Source organism: Propithecus coquereli, unplaced genomic scaffold (genome assembly GCF_000956105.1).
Source record: "Propithecus coquereli isolate 6110/MARCELLA unplaced genomic scaffold, Pcoq_1.0 Scaffold4, whole genome shotgun sequence".
NCBI classification, from domain to species: domain Eukaryota; kingdom Metazoa; phylum Chordata; class Mammalia; order Primates; family Indriidae; genus Propithecus; species Propithecus coquereli.
In genome coordinates, this window is record NW_012149729.1 from 7,760,218 (window position 1) to 7,776,842 (window position 16,625).

General features: G+C 38.0%; 1 protein-coding gene across 1 annotated transcript in view; it reads right to left on the minus strand.

Moving 5' to 3' along the window:
- The window catches only part of ST7 (suppression of tumorigenicity 7), a 272,179-nt gene that overhangs the window by 120,449 nt on the left and 135,105 nt on the right, over positions 1–16,625 (minus strand). The window lies entirely within an intron of this gene.

The following is a 16,625-nucleotide window of genomic DNA, read 5'->3' on the forward strand; positions in this document are numbered from 1 at the left end:
GTAGAGACGGGGTCTCGCTCTTGCTCAGGCTGGTCTCGAACTCCTGACCTTGAGCGATCCACCCGCCTCGGCCTCCCAGAGAGCTGGGATTACAGGCGGGAGCCACCGCGCCCGGCCCAAAACAACAAACTTAATGGGCTTTTTGCAAGGATATTCACATTTCTTTACAGAGTTTGTTTGTGGAAGGGAATCACATCCAATCTTATTTTAGAAGGTCTGTAGAAAGCAAAGTAATATACCAAGATGAATGGAGATCCCACATTCACTCATTCAGCAAACATTTTCCTCTATTTATGAATGAGACCATGGGTAAAGAATGAAAGAAAGAATGAAAGAAGGCCACAATGCAGCTGAGAAACACACAAGCAAACAAGCAACTATTACATAGCTTGATAAGTGCATAGACATGTCCTATGCATAAGATGTTATGAAAACACATAAGAGGGATGCACCCCAGGCTGGGTGGCAGGGAAGATGTCCAGGAGAAGGGCACATCTAAACTGAGTCCTGAAGAATAAGCAGGAGTTAACCAGACAAAAGCGGGCAGAAGAAAGGATGGGAGGGCAATTTGAGCAGAGGAAAGGACACACCTGAAGGTGCTAAGGAAAGAAAATAGCCTTTCCAAGCAGATGCAAGGGTTGAAGAGGGAAGGAGACTGAGCAATAGCCCCTTTGCAGGAGGGGGAGCTGATCCCATTCTTACTTGCTACCTGAGCAATAGGACTGCCTCCCACTGCACCCACTCTCAAAGGAAATAGTTTGACTTGGAGTACGTCATGTGCAATCACAGAGACTGGACTCACACAATGTGCTCAGTCAATATTCACAACTTGAATTAAGTGGACTCTTCGGGGGAGGTAGAAAAAGTCATGGAAGCAGTGATTAGCCTAGAGGTGTAAGGCAAGAGGAAGAAGATATACAGTTGAGTTAGAGAGGCTTTGCTTGACCATTAAAAAAAGCCAGAGACCTAGTGATTTGTCATTTCCCACGCAACAGTTAGTTAGGGAAAGGAAGAAGATTTTTAAAAAGAAAAAAATATATATCAAACAAACAGAAACATCCTTGGAGCTTGTAACTGCCAGTCTGATTCAGAGGTGCCTAAAATTCTCAAAATTCCCCTCTTCATACTATGAATAACCCCACATCCCTATTATTTAAAAAAAAGTCACCCAAACAGAGTATTTACTTAGTTATTCTACAATTATAAACATTCATATCTGTACTATACACTTTTCAGTAGGTTTCTGGGAACAAACCGAGCACCACTGAAATTCATTTCTAAAAGAGGAAAAGATTTTCCTGAATTGTAAGTGCTTTAGTAGCCCTGCTATTAACTTTCCAGCAACAAAAGCATAAAGCAATGGAGATGAAAGATTTTCTACTGAAAATCACTGATCCACTGGAGGCAAAAGACTCAAGAACTAATTGATAAGTGAAAAAAAAATTATGAGAGTTTTTTAGAGAGATACAAATAAATATTCTACTCTTGTTTTTATTTAATTAAGATTACACAGCAATAGTAATTACTAATTAAAATTTACTTCTCTGTTCTCTCCACTTATAGGAAGCTGGCTAGAGTTGAGAGAGATAATGGTCGACATTAAAAGAAATACAGGCTTCATTCCTTTTTTGATGACTGAATAAAAAAAGAAAATAAAAATTAAAAAAAGAGAACAAGAGAAGCAGAAATAGAAATATATGTAGAGTGGGAGGTGCTCATTTAATAACCTATTAATCTTAGAGTCTTATTGGATATTCTGGCTAAAAACATTAAAACAAGGCATTTGACGATTCTGGACACAAATATCAACACTTAGTACCTGCCATTTCAACCTATCTTTGTATCTGTGTATACTTAAAGATTATAAAAAAGCACTTCTACATACTGGATAATTTAACTCTCACTTCAACTCCATGAGGTCCATATTATTATTCATTTTATCTTGCACTGGAGGCTTGGCAAAGACCCAGAGGGGGGGCCGGCCTGCCCCCAAGCTCATGCTCACGACGTCACAGGGGACACATGGGTTACTACCGAAAAGCATTAAGCAACAAAAGAACAAAAGGCAAACAGTAGCCTTTTATTAGGAAAGGAGAGGAAGCTCTAACTAAATAATACTGTAAGACACATGTTTTTAGTACTGCATTTAGTTTTACACCGGACCTTTAATGATAAGTCCCCTATGATCTTGTCATTTGTGTGCAAGGCACTAGAGTGGAAAGGCAGGAAGCCATGCTGAAAAGGAGGAGTATCTAGTTAAAGATTCCTCCATGAAGTTAGGAGGGCTGCAAACTGCAGGCTGAACTGTCCCAAAACCAAGAAATATCTCGCCTATTTTCATCAGGGTCACTAGCAATTATTTGTGAAAACATAAGAGGGCCTGATAAAGTACTTAAAATTGGACCAGAAAACTGTGGGATATGTGCTTTGAGATATAAAATTGATATTCCTGATGTCTGTAGACACATCAGTGTTACCTCCATACTTGCTGGGGCTTGGAAAAATAAATTAAGAAAACAAATAAGTAAAGACTAATGTAGCTTTGTGAGAATGAACTCATAAAACATTACTAATGCACTATTTCATCCCAGAAACAAAAATCAATAAATCAGAGGGCTCTTCATGTGAGCCAACCGGGCATTTCTAATAGGTCACTGCTCAAAGAATACTGCATCAGTTATTCAAGGGTAGCCTCAAGGACTGCATCATGTAGAGAGTTCTGAAGATGCTGAACTTGGCACAGGCTTCTCATTTAATTAACAAGTACACGTGTAGGAATTAAGCATGGCACTGAGAAGAAACTAGGTAGGCAGGGTAGGTAGATGGACTGAAAATTAAATTACCTCTATGAATCACAGAAGAGAGTAGGTAAGAAGACAGCACAACAAGTTCAACTGTGGAAAGTGAAGAACCACTCCAGTGAGCAGGAAACTGGAATACCAGAAGGCTCACTCAAGAATCACGTGGCATGGCCCTGTGAGGCTGGGTCTGTGAGGAACCAGCCACGTTTCTCGTCCTTATGACAGAGTATGAGCAATTCCCAAATTACACTCCTGGAAAAGGTCTCTGTAGCAGAGCAAACACATAATCCTGTGCGTTTGTCTTTTTAGATATATTCTACCTCGCACAGAGAAGCCTTCGAGTGAAGAAGTTAAGGCAGCACCAGTGGCTTGGAGGAACTGACTAGATAGGACTGAATAAACAGTGTGATGAAGTCTACAACACCCAAGAATAAGCGTCCGATTTGTCCTGTGTTCCTTTTAATGCTTTGCTAAAAGACAACATGCAAAATGGAAAAAATACAATTTATCAGAGATCATTGAAAGGGTTAGAAAAAAGTCCTTGGGAGGAGACGTTAGGAAACTAAGTTATTTAGGCTGATGGAAAAAAAAATACTGAAGGGATTTTATGTAAAAGCACTATGCATAGGAAAGAGATCAGGGTTAGACTTGGTCTCTAAATGTGAGATCAACTGTGGCACAGGTGCCCTCAGAGAGTCCCACATTCCTGCAGAGCTTTGGTTTCCTATCTGTTGCCCAGAGCTGCTCTGAGGCTGAGATGAAATGTGCATTCTCTCATAACTCCAGTCTATACTCGCTGAGTGCCTGCCCTGGGCCAGATGCTGGGGATGCAGCAGCCAACAGAGCACTGCTCCTGCCCACAAGGTGCTCACTATCCTATGTGGCATTATGGATAAAGAGAGGCATTATGGATAAAGAAGTAGGAAAGGATGAGGGAGTTAAGTGGGACAGGGCACCAAAAGGATTGGGAGATCAAGAAAAAATTCTGTCAAGAAAAGGCATCTCATCTAAAACTTGTAGGATGAATAGGAAGGTGAAGTTACCTACAGCTACAGGAGCAAGGGACAGTGAGGAGTAGAGCTGTAGAGCACTCTATGTGGAGTACTCCAGCCCAGGCACTGAGGGCGCATGCCCATGGAAGGAAAAGAAGGGCAGTCAGGTGCAGCAGGTTGTACAGGTACATTGAAGCGCTGGTGGGGAATTACTATTAGACGTGAAATTCCTACCCAACATGCCTGGCATATGAATACATGGAGCATTGATTGACTAGTAACAAATTGCTATTCTCAGTTTCCATTGAGATGAGAAAAATTAGCACAGTCAAAATTGTATTTCTAAAAATTAGGGCAGCTATTTGGTCTTCTCCAAAATTATTTATGAAAGACTTCTTTCTAACAAGTTCGTGCAATGACTAGATGGACAATGCAGCCCAACTAAAAAGATACTTAAAGAATAGGGGACTCTGGTATACTTACTTTTTTAGTAAATCAATGAAGGTGAAAATCTTTATAGAAAGTGTGTATATTTGAGGCTGTTTCATTGTCTATAAAATGAGAAAAATAATACCTATCTTGCATGGTTGTCAGGAGGACTAAGTGTGATAGCATAGATAAAGTACCTAACATGGCAGACCTCATCAAATAATATGTATTATAATTGTTGTTTGTGTTTATGCTATTCTTCTCTTGTGATTTGTTATATTACTACAGTTGTAAAAGGCAGAGGAGACTGACCTGAAAGTGTAAATAATAATATCAATAGTAGTAGCTGTAGCTGTCATACTAGCATTTATTGAGCATCTTCTATGTGCCAAGCACTGTGCTACAGACTATAGCCAAGGAGTAAATCACCTGCACTGTGATTTGTCCTTATGCTTAACTTGGATGTCCTACAAAACTAACGAAGAGTCAGTTAATAGAAGGGGCCTATTAATTAGTGTCTAGTTGCTTAAGGTAGTACTAAACTTGAGGGTAAATTTGAAGGCAGCCATTTTAGAAGTCAAAGAAATGATTGAGTCCCTACTGTCTACTATGTGATTCTAAATCAATGATCCCCACCTTACTAGATACTGTGGGAATAATCAACTGAGCCATAGGCCAGTTATTCAGCCACAGTTGGAGCCACCTGTGATCCTGTTCTTTTGTTTTCAAGTCCTCTTATGGCTTATAACATAAGCCAGATTAAAGTACAAATCACAACCCAAGCATGCTTGTTTGTAAATGTTTTAATTGCAAGGAACAAATATTCGAGTCCACATTATTTTAAAGATCCTAAGACTAGAACATCAGGAGAAGGACTAGGAAATTGTCCATTTCATGCAAAGCAACATTTTAGAAGGCATATTCTGATATAACTGATTTAGTTACAGAAAGTGTGCTTTTCCATAGAAAGCACATTAAGGCTCATGTTAGTCTAGCTCTCTAGCAGGAACCTAGCCTCAACTGTTTTCTCAGACCTCCAGAGTAAGTTAAGGAACACACAGGAAAGTTTCATTCGTCACTGGTATTTTTCCACGTGAGAATAGGGCACATTCTCTTCCTTCACTTCATTCATCTTTCAACCTTACTAACTTCTCTGTTCCTTCCTGTCAGCTGCCATTAAGTCAGGTTGTAACTTCACTTCCGTCCTTCCTCATTTACCAAAGGGCAAGAGAATGAAAAATGGAAGCTCTAATAATTTAGCTTGCATACATGCTAATTTTGAACAGATTTCCAGATAGCACACCTTTTCAAATTATAGAATTTATACTTTTCCTCAGAATGCCCCCGTGAAGGACAAAGCCTCAGGTGACCCCAGTGATCCCCACCCTTCCGCTATTCATACCTTTATGGAACCCCTCCCCTTGAGTGTGGGTGGGATACACAACTTGCTTCTAACAAACAGCTATGTGAGATTCCATCTTGGTAGCAGACACAGTAGAGTTTCTCCTCACTAGCTTAATGAAGTAAGAGGCCATGTTTAGAAGCCCATGTGGTAATGGGCTGCAGGCAGCGTCTACAACAGCAAGTAAGAAATTCAAACCCTCAGTTCTACAGCAGCGATTTCTGCCAACAGCCTGAGTGAGCTTGGAAACAGATTGAACCTACAGATTGAGATAGCAGCCTGGTCAACACTTTGATCATAGCCTTGTGAGATCCAGAGCAAAAGACCCAGCTGAGCTATGCTTGGACTCCTGACCACAGAAACTGTGAGATAATAAATACATGCTGTCTTAAGCTGCTGTATTGGTGGTAATTTGTTATGCAGAAATATAAAACTGATACAGTGTCACTAACATAATGATTCATGAAAGTAAAAATCAGTGTGGACATCTGATAACATTATCTACTTATGTTAAGAAAGGGGGCTAAGATGCATCAACTCTATGTACCTTAAGAGCTTCTTTCTCAATTATTCCTAAATAAAATACAACTTCTACCTGTGCTACCATGACATGCTATTCCGCATGCTAACATGTAATTGTCTTTGCAAATCTGCTAGTATTAAAGTAGAAGCTGAGAAGGAACTTCTTAAAAATATGGAAATAAAATACCTTCGTTTCACCCCAGTAAATGGTCTCTTTTTCCTAAGTATATTTTAAATATACAACATTTGCACGTTTTGAAAAATCAATTTTATATCCAGGCACGACATCAGTTCACTAAGGGATTAAAAGCACACCATGCACACTGCTCATTCTCATCTGTTGCTTCTGCCTCCCCTCTCCTTGCCCTCTGCCTTGGTCTCCTTGGGCTCTGATAGTGTCTCGAGCTTTTATGCAGCACAATTCCCTGGATAATTCCTGTAGCATTTATCCTTCTGAGGAAAAGACATGGAAGTATATTTTTAGACCCATTCCTATGGCAAGAAACCCTCATAAATCATTACCCTTGATGTTGCCTTGGCAACTTCACAGGTACACCGTTTCTGCTCTCCTGGGCACCTGGGTCTACTGAGGAGTGAAGCCCAGCACATTCTTTCTTTTCTTGGTTATGATCTGGGAAACTATATTGGAGCAAACTATATTGGTGGGAAAAATAGCATTCAGTCTTTGTGGCTCATTCTCCCTTGCCAGAGGGAGGTTATCTGTCAACCTTCCCTGTCATTATGAAGGACCATCCAAAGTCCAGTCACACACAATCCTTAATTAACTCCCAAGGACGACTGAAGCAAGATCTCAGATTATCTGTTCCCTTTTATTTACAAGTATGCTGATAATGAGGAACTCCACCCTGGTCAAGAACAGGAGAAAGGCCTGTACAAGTCTACTTATATTTCTAGCCATTTAAAATATGTTTTAATATGTCTTAATCCTCCAGCACCCAGCACTTAGCCTCGTCCACAGAGGCACTCAGTGTTTGATAAATGCTGAGTGACTCCATAGGGACAGAGGTCTAGGTTTCTTGCCTAGATTTATAACACAACATTCCCCAGGATTTATTATAATAAACTTCATAAGAAAATACAAATGTGGCAAAACTGAAAGTCTTTGATGGCTGAGACCTTGTCTTCTGTGTATGTGGGTATGCGTGTTTGTATCCCCAGACTAGTGTATGGAGTGAGGTGCATATTAGGTAGACTCAATGACTACTATGCATTGATAAATCAAGAAGGCCCCAGATATATGGCAAGACCTCGGCTATGTAGAACCCTTAGAAATTAGTCATTTGGGATAGTTAAGGATGTATCCTATTGAACACCAAAGACATTTTTCTTTTTAATGCAATTTTATAAGGAAATCTTCCCAAAATGCATTACATACTTGACTGCACCCTTAAACAGAACGTCCTGAACATATTTCAATCTTTTATTGGTAATTTATATATATACAGATATGGAGCTGAATTAGCCGGCAATTATAATTCTGAGTGTTGCTCTGGAAATATAGAGGCCATACTCCTAACTCAGCCTTGGGCTGGTGTGGGTGACAGAACGTGCATCAGGGAATGTTCCTTTGAGAAGGCTGCTAAGTGGAGCCCTAAAGGCTGTGCACTGAACTATGTAAAAGGAGAGCTGTGGTTGAGAGCCAACATTAAGGTCTCCCCTTGGTAATTCTGTGATAGTCACTGTACGTACTATACAAATTGGCATTTTTTTCTTAGCACTTAGTGGTCTGCGGAGTTGAAGGACTGGATTGCTGAGTTCTTGCAAGGTGAGGTGTCACTGAGTGAGCTATAATACATGCTCTTATAGGGTGGCTGTAGTAAGTGGTGTAAAATAACACTGTTGGTGGTTCCTATGTTCACACTGGAGTGCTCCAAAAGGCTCTAAATGTGCTAGGAGTTTTCCAACATCTTGAGGGGAATTTGGTCAGTAACTTCTCATTTACTCTTCCTTTATTGGAAGTTATACAGAAAAAATATTACAGAAACATTAATAGTTAGATTTTTAGATTACATACTACAAAATTGAATGCAGCAATTAATTACTTAGTATAATTACTACATAATACTTACAGAACATAATAGAAGGTTCAATATACTCTTAGCAATCAGCTGTTTGAACAGATAATTGTTAAATCTAAAATGCATGGAAATAACTAAGAAAGGTAAGGAGAATATTGACAAGTGTAATAACCATCTATATTCTAAAACATCCTTCCATATATGCTCTACTATTAATATTGGCTAGTTCATTCAATTATCCAAAATGTACTTAGCTTATAAAAAGTATAAGACACTGAAATAGACACTGGGGGCACGAAATAAGATGATAATCAGATTGACCCATCCCTTGAGAAGGGAAAATAAGATGCCCACACAAATAACACAGGAAAGAATATGAAACACATCAGCAGAGAGGTGGAGGCAAAATCTAGAAGAAGTAAACATTACTTCCAGCTTGGAAGATCAGATAAGGTTACTGACTGGAATGTCCTTCCCCTGGGCTTGGAAAGAAGAATAAGCTTCAAACCAGATACTGGAGTGGAAGAAAGAGAGGGTATGGACTCTGGGTAGATATGATGGCGTACATAAAGGAATTGGGTTGGAAAACAGGCCACATGAGGAGAAGCAGTGGGAAAGAATGCTGGCACAAATGCCAGGCCCAGAAAAATGGACTTTACACGGCAGGCAATGAGAAAATATCATTCGTGACCAGAGCTGTGACTAACGCAGAAGCATGTGGTAGTAATAGAGTAGTGGGTAAAATGTGCAGCTTTGGGAATTATTTCAGAGGGGAACTCCTATAATACCACTAGAGTGGGGAATTGGGAATATTAGATGTTACAGAAGTAAATTCGATAGGATGTGGCTTTTGCAACGTGACATAAAGGGCGAGAGTCTGGGGATTGTTGGTAAAGTGGAGTCAAAGTCAAATTGTAAGTGATTAAAGATAATGAGTAAAGAAAGTAAGGAAGCAAGCTCAAGCCACTTCTACAGAAAGTCTAGCAATACAGTGAAAAGAGTTTATCATTAAGTGTGCCTCAAGTTAAACAAAAATATAAATAGCATTTAATGAGTTAGTAAGTGAATTATGAATAAAACCCAAACCTTTATTCCACTGCAACAAGAATAATCAGCCCTTCTAAGAAGTACAATACTGGTTCATTCTTATACCAAACTTTTAAAGATATATGGTTAATCATTAGAAATGTGTCTACTTTCTCTGAGATTCTTCTTTTTATGTAGGCCTTTAAGAAAAATTAAAGCATAGTGAAGCACTTTAATTGACATGATTTTGAACCTGACAATTACACATATGTCTATTCCTGTTTTGTCATCTGGGATTACATGACAAAACAAAAATAAATTGGTTTTATATTCTATTGATTCTGATTTTTGCACTTTCTGTTAATTTATTTGCTTTGTTTTAAAACCCTCTATTAACTTACAACTGAAGAGTTTGCCTCAAAGGAAGATATTTTGGGCCAGAGAAGTAGCTGTAGGCCATGGAGTAGAAAACCACAAATTTGATTCTAAGTTAGGTTTTTCTTTCCATTACATTCTCTAAAAGTTCAATGACTAATTTATTTCTCTTTTGAGAAGAAAGCAGCCCCACAGAAGGCCTGGAAGCTGCCTTAAGGAGGCCGTCTCCCTCTAGGTGAGGATGCACAACCCACAGAGAAGAGGCCACAGGAGAAACTACCAGACAGGCTAGTATTTTGGTATTCAGCCAGTATTCAACTGCCTAGTTGTCCAAAGTAAGTCCTTAGCTTTGTTGTTTTCTTTTTTTCCCCCTCTTTTTAAAGTTTTTAATTATTATAGGTACATAATAGTTGCATATCTTCATAGGGTACATACAATGTTTTGATACTGGCATACAATGTGAATTGATCAAATCAGGGTAATTGGGGTATCCATCACCTCAGACGTTTGTCATTTCTTTGTATTAGGAACATTTCACTTCCACTTTTAGTTATTTTAAAGTATATCCTAACTTATTGTTGATTATAGTCAGTTTTTGTTGTGCTATCAAATATTGTTCATTTGCTCTAACTACATTTTTGCACACATTAACTATTATCACTTTCTCTCCCCGCTCCCTGCTACCCATCCCAGCCTCTGGTAACCATCATTCTACTCTCTGTCTCCATGAGATCAATTTTTTTTTAATAATTAGCTCCTATATACGGGTGAGAACATACAAGATTTATCTTTCTGTGCTTGGCTTATTTCATTTCACATAATGTTCTCCAGTTCCATCCATGTTATTGCAAATGGCAGGATTTCGTTCTTTTTGTGGCTATGTAATATTCCACTGTGTATATGTACCACAATTCTTTATCCATTCATCTGTTGATGGACACTTAGGTTGATTCCAAATCTTGGCTATTGTGGATAGTGTTGCAATAAAAATAGGAGTGTAGATACCTTTTGAATATACTGAATTCCCCTCGTTTGGATATATACCCAGCAGTGGGATTGCTAAGTCATAAGATAGTTCTATTTTTAGTTTTTTGAGGAACCTCCACACTGTTCCCCATAGTGGTTGCAGAAATTTACATTCCTACTAACAGTATACAAGGGTTCCCCTTTCTCCACATCCTCGCCAGCATTCGTTATTGCTTGTCTTTTTTATGAATATAAAATTGGTTTTACTATTTTCAATTCCAGTAACTACACTTGGCTTTGTGTTGGCAACAAATGACCAGTTGTTATTCCAGAGGGCGCCTAAAATTATCTCTCCAGGTCCAGGGCTAGCAGTGAACTACAGGTGGTAAATCACAAATGCACCTGGCTTTTCATAATGTCTACAAGGTGACAGTCAATGCAAACTGGATTGCTGATATTTTCAAATATTGGTAAGCCAAAATCTATTAAAAGGTGCATGTAAATTCCAGACGCTCTGTCATCCCTGATACAAATGCATCCAGTCCCTACAAATGGCATTTTTACCTCTTATTTTATATTACCTCTATTCTTACTATCTCAAATAGTTTGCAGACACCTAACAGGGATAGGTTTTAACAAACCAAAAGTTAATGAAGCCACAGTCCTTGGTGTGAATGAGTAAGTTAACCTCACACCAGGAAATCCTGTGCCACAAACTCAGAAGGTGCCTCTAACCAGTTGTATTACAAACTGGTGTTATCACTGGAAGGCCAGCCATCATATTACTATAAAAACAAACCTATCCCTTCCAAAAAGAAAGGAGATTGTTTTTGAAGTTGTTTTCCCAAAATCTTTTTTAAAATACAGAAGAATTTTTAAAAAAATCATCCCTCTCTGTCCTGATTCCCACAAAAAAAAAAAAAGAAAGAAAGAAAAAAGAAAAAGCAGCACACACAGCACTGCTACTGATGACCTGCACAGGCTAAGTTTTTTTTTAGGAATATTGCTAAGATAAAATCATGCAAACTAACAAATGTAGAGACTAAAGCACAAAGAAATATTTAACATGACTATTCTGTAAGTAAATACAGTAAGTGATTTGCAAAGATGCCATCGTCAATATAATTCAGATCATTATCTACAAAACGTTATGGGGACAAAAAAATCTCGTATCAGGCCATTCTTTTAAATACTTATTTCAAATCAACAAACACACCGTGGAGGTTCGAACACTTGACTAATATTTACTGACCATGAGTGCTATTATGTGTTGGGTACTGTTTTAGGTGTTTGGGGTATATTTTAAATCATTTGATCCCCACCACACCCCTGCAAAGTTATCATTACTCCCATTTTACAAGGATGAAACCAGGACTTGTAGTAACGTGGTTGAACCTTGCTTTGAATATAGCTCTATCTGACCCCAAAGCCTGTACTCTTTCCCCTGGACATACCTTTCTTTTGGGTAACTGTCAGTACATTTCAAGGGACAAAACAAAGACAAATGCCCAAGTTTGGGATTTGCTGTTTGAGGTTTCCACTGTTCACTGCCTCTTCTGAAATGGCAATTTGGTGCTTGCTCCAAGACCAGGCTCACTCTATAGCTGGGCTCAGCGAGCCCTCTGGGAATCTGCAAGCAAGGGGCTGCCCCAAACCACAGCCTCAGTCTAGGGCACACAGGCTCTGTGATGACTTCCTCCTGAGTTGGGGGCGGGGTAGGGAGGGTAGCTGATTACCGAACCATTTTATTACCACACAAATCTCAAGTTAAATGGCTGTTTACTCTCCCTCAAGGCTATTAGTAGGAATGAAGGATGATGTCTGCATATTCTGATGTTTGCTTTACTCTATCTCTTGTTATCTTGCTATGTGTTGACATAAAATCCAGTGCCAAATATTTCACATAGAAAGAGGCAGCACTGTCTAATGATCAGGACATAAGCACGGACATTGAAAAATCTGGCTCCTTTCTGGGATTCTTTCTTAGGCACCATTCACTCTTCTTTATTTAAAATTAAAGTGTGAACATTTTCTAATGCCATCAAATGCTCTTTGAAAACATGATTTTAGTGGTTGCATAATAACTCTTAAAGATTTCGTACGATTTATGTAACCACACTGTCACTGGAAATTCAATTTTTGATGTTTTCAGTGGTATTATCAATGACAGTGACTATCCTTGTAAATAATGCTTTGATGATATCTCTATTTCCTTAGAATGGATTCTTAGAAATGATATTAATGGGTCAAAGTTTACAAGCATTTTAAAATCTCAATTCATATTGGCAAATGACTTTCCAGAATGCTTGTGCCACTTTCTACTCCAGTAGTGTTTAAATGTATCTGCTTCATCAAATTGAGAAATTCTTTCACTAAATTATTAATAGGAAAAAGAAAGAAAAAATGGGGTGGAGGGAGAGGGAAGAAAAGAAGGAAGCAAAAAGGGAGGGACGTCATTTCTTTGATTACTAGCTAGACTTATACATTTTTTTTCATTTTTATTTTATCAGCTTTCTCAGATTGAATTAAATTTTTATGTCTATTTTCTCTGTTTTTTACTCTTTTGGGAGCTATTGGTTCATGCTTGTCTATCTTTTTCTATTGGAATATCACTGATTTATAAAAGCTCTTTATTTAGTAAATATGTTAACTTCGTATCTGTCATATTTGGTGCAATTTTTCCCTAGGTTATCTTTTAATTTCCTTTCTGAGTTTTATTTTATTTCCAAAATTTAATCAAAACATTTTCTATATAAAAATTGCAAGGAAACATTACTGGAAGAAAAAATACTATATATAATTTGCTAGAAAGTAAAATTCACTGCAACATCCCTCTCTATCTTCTAGCTGTCTTTGGTGCAGAAAGTGGAAGGGACACTCTGGGAATTTGATCGCATGCAGAAAAACAAAACAAAAAGAAACCACTACGTTGAATACGCTGAGTTTCACAGTGCTCTAAGCAACTGCATAGCAAATAGTCCACACACAGACACAAACCATAAATATTGTTCGCTGACAGAAGGGAGAATAAGCAGAGAGACATGTCATCATGAGAAGGCATGACTATTGCTTTAAATGCTTCCTGAAGAATGAAATACAAACAGACACAAACCACAGAAACCATTAAAATGAGATATTTCTCAGGCTTCATCACAGGCAAAACCTGATATAGAAATGATGAAATTGTAACATGAGACAGACCAACAGCTGCAAAGAAAATAAGACAGGAACCTAACTACTGAAAAGAAATATATTTTTTTTAAATCCCACTTGCAGAATATTGAGGAGAATATACTTTTAACATAAAGTCTACTTCAGTTTAGTATGAAACACAACCTCTTTGTCTTCTGTCACAGAGCACTAGAGACTTTTGGTGTTTTCCTCCCTTCCTTTCTTCCTTTTCTTGTACAGAATTGATACAAATTTGTCTCTTATTTCCTCTGACTTTCTGAAAAACAACCACCAGGACTGACTTAAGCATTACACAGATGGACATACCAAATTATAGAGTACAGGTACCTACTGTTCTAAAAAAGGAAACAGAAAAAAATGACAACCTAGAACTGATTTGCTCCTATCACTTTTGATCACGGTAAAAACATAAAATATAACTTTATTTCCACAAAATTAGAGAAAAAAATAGAGCATTCTCTGTTTCTTGAAAATCATAAAAACTTACACAATCACAATTTGTAAAGATAGCAGAAAATTTTCATTGGCACTAAAACTTGATTTCCTCCTAATAATAATGGTAGCAAACATTCACAGGCCCTTCATATTCATAAAACAACCAGCAATGGGTTAAATGCTTTGCATTCATTGTCTTATAAATTTTCACAACTTTGTATGTGTTATTATCCTGCCCATTTTTGCACATAAGGAAAGGGAAGATTAAATCACTTAAGTCACTTATCCAAAGTCACCCAGCTATAAAGTGGCAGACCCAAGATAAAAATTCAGGCACAACTGGCTCTGAAGCCTGAGTTCCTAACACTGTTCTCTTCCACTGGAAGGATCCCACAGGAGCACCCACCCTGGTTCACATAAAAGCCTGTACAGAAGCATGTATTCACAGATGTCTCCAGTAGGATCATGTCTTTACATCTGTGCTGCCCTCAGCAGTCCAATCCGCTCTCTCACCTAGACAATCATATCCTCCACCCAAATGCTACTGGAGTCATCTTTCTAACACATGGAACTGATCCGTTCTCACTTAAAGATCATCAACACAAGGCATGACTATAACAGATGAAGAAACTAATACCCGAAGATGGTAAGTGTCATTCTCTAGGCCATTTTTCTAGGGACTAGCAAAATCTCCTGACTTCTTAGCCTGTGCCTGAACTATAATTTATTACATTGTGTTAGAGCAAAAAGTGGCATTTCTGCTACTGACTTTAGACTCTCAAATTCAAGTATTTGGATGTCTGTGATACTTTACCAAATGCCTATGTCCTCTACATATATGTTCAAATAATTCTTCGGCTTCCTTTCTTCCCTTATCATTATTATTATTAGTTAATAAAGAGAAGATGAGAGGAGAAACCAAAGCCAGAAAGCTTACAGTGCTGCCTCCATATATGCTCACAAGGAACTCTCCGCACCTGGCCTCGCTTCCGTGCTGAGACACAAAACAGACACAAGTGTTTAATTTTTTTCCTTTCTTGAGAGTTGAGGGACTAGACCTCATTACATATATATAATAAAGAAGTCAATATATAATGTTATACAATCACATAATATATAAAATATATATCATATAACTATATCATTTGCTAGTAAGTTTATATATAATAGTCTTAATTCCCTAACAAGATTGGGCACTGCCCCATTCCTATACTATTCTGATTCCTCTGTGGTTCTTACTAAAATAGCAAAAAAAAAAAAAAAAGAAGGTGTTCAATAAATTAGTTGATCAATTCCTAACATTCTAAATTGTGCTGAAATACATCCTGTCACTAGATATGTACAATATTACAAGAAGATAAGTGACTATTTTAACCAACACACCAGGCTCTTCTACATTAGGGACAAGCAAATGCAGCCTGCAGGCAAAATCCAGCCCACTGCCTGTGTTATTAATCATAAATAAATTTTATAAATGCAGCCATGCTCATTAGTTTACATACTGTCTATGGCTGCTTTAATAGTTAATAGTTGCAACAGAAACTGTATGGCCTGCAAAACAGAAAATGTTTACTATCTGGCCCTTTGCACAAACAGTGTGCTAATTCCTGGTTTACATTAAATAAAAGCAGTGCTTTTCTGATATTTTCTACTGAAGTATCCAATGACAGAAGAAAATAAGAATGTACTTCAGAGGAGTCATGAGCCCTTGTTTGGGAAGCATAGATTTAAATAACTGTTTGCCCTTTTACATCCTGTTGAGAAGTCATCAGTATTCCAATGATGCTGCCATTCCTCCAAACTTTTAAAAAATTATAATTGTAGCCTAATGTACTCTCTTTTCAATATTCTCAACTCTGGTAAATATTACTACTTCAAGGGTAGATTTTATTTTTTGGTAACATACAAAACTTGTATGGCCCAAACTAGTATCAGCATTAAGTAGTCCAAATGGATATTTCTGGGTTTTACCATGGATAAATGATGATTTTATATTAATGAAGCTGGCATTTTTATATGACTTGTGGACTGGTTCAGATATTAAGTGTGATGGTGAGTTTTGCATGTCAACTTGGCTAGGCTACATCCCCCAGTTATTTAATCAAATACTAAGTATTGCTGTGAAGGTATTTTGTAGATGTGATTAAAGTATACAATCTGTTGACTTTAAGTAAAAAAGATTATCCCAGATAATCTGGGCAGGCCTGATTCAATCAGTTGAACGGCCTTAACAGCAGAGCTGAAGCTTCTCTGATACAGAAGAAATTCTACCTGTGGACAGCAGCTTCAGCTTATGACCAAGAGTCCCAGCCTGTCCTTCCTGATGGCCTGCCATACCCATTTCAGACTTGTCTAGCCAGCCCCCACAATCACATAAGCCAACTCCTTGCATCTCCATCTCTTTCTCTCTCCATATATGTTAATATATGTGTCTGTGTATATATAT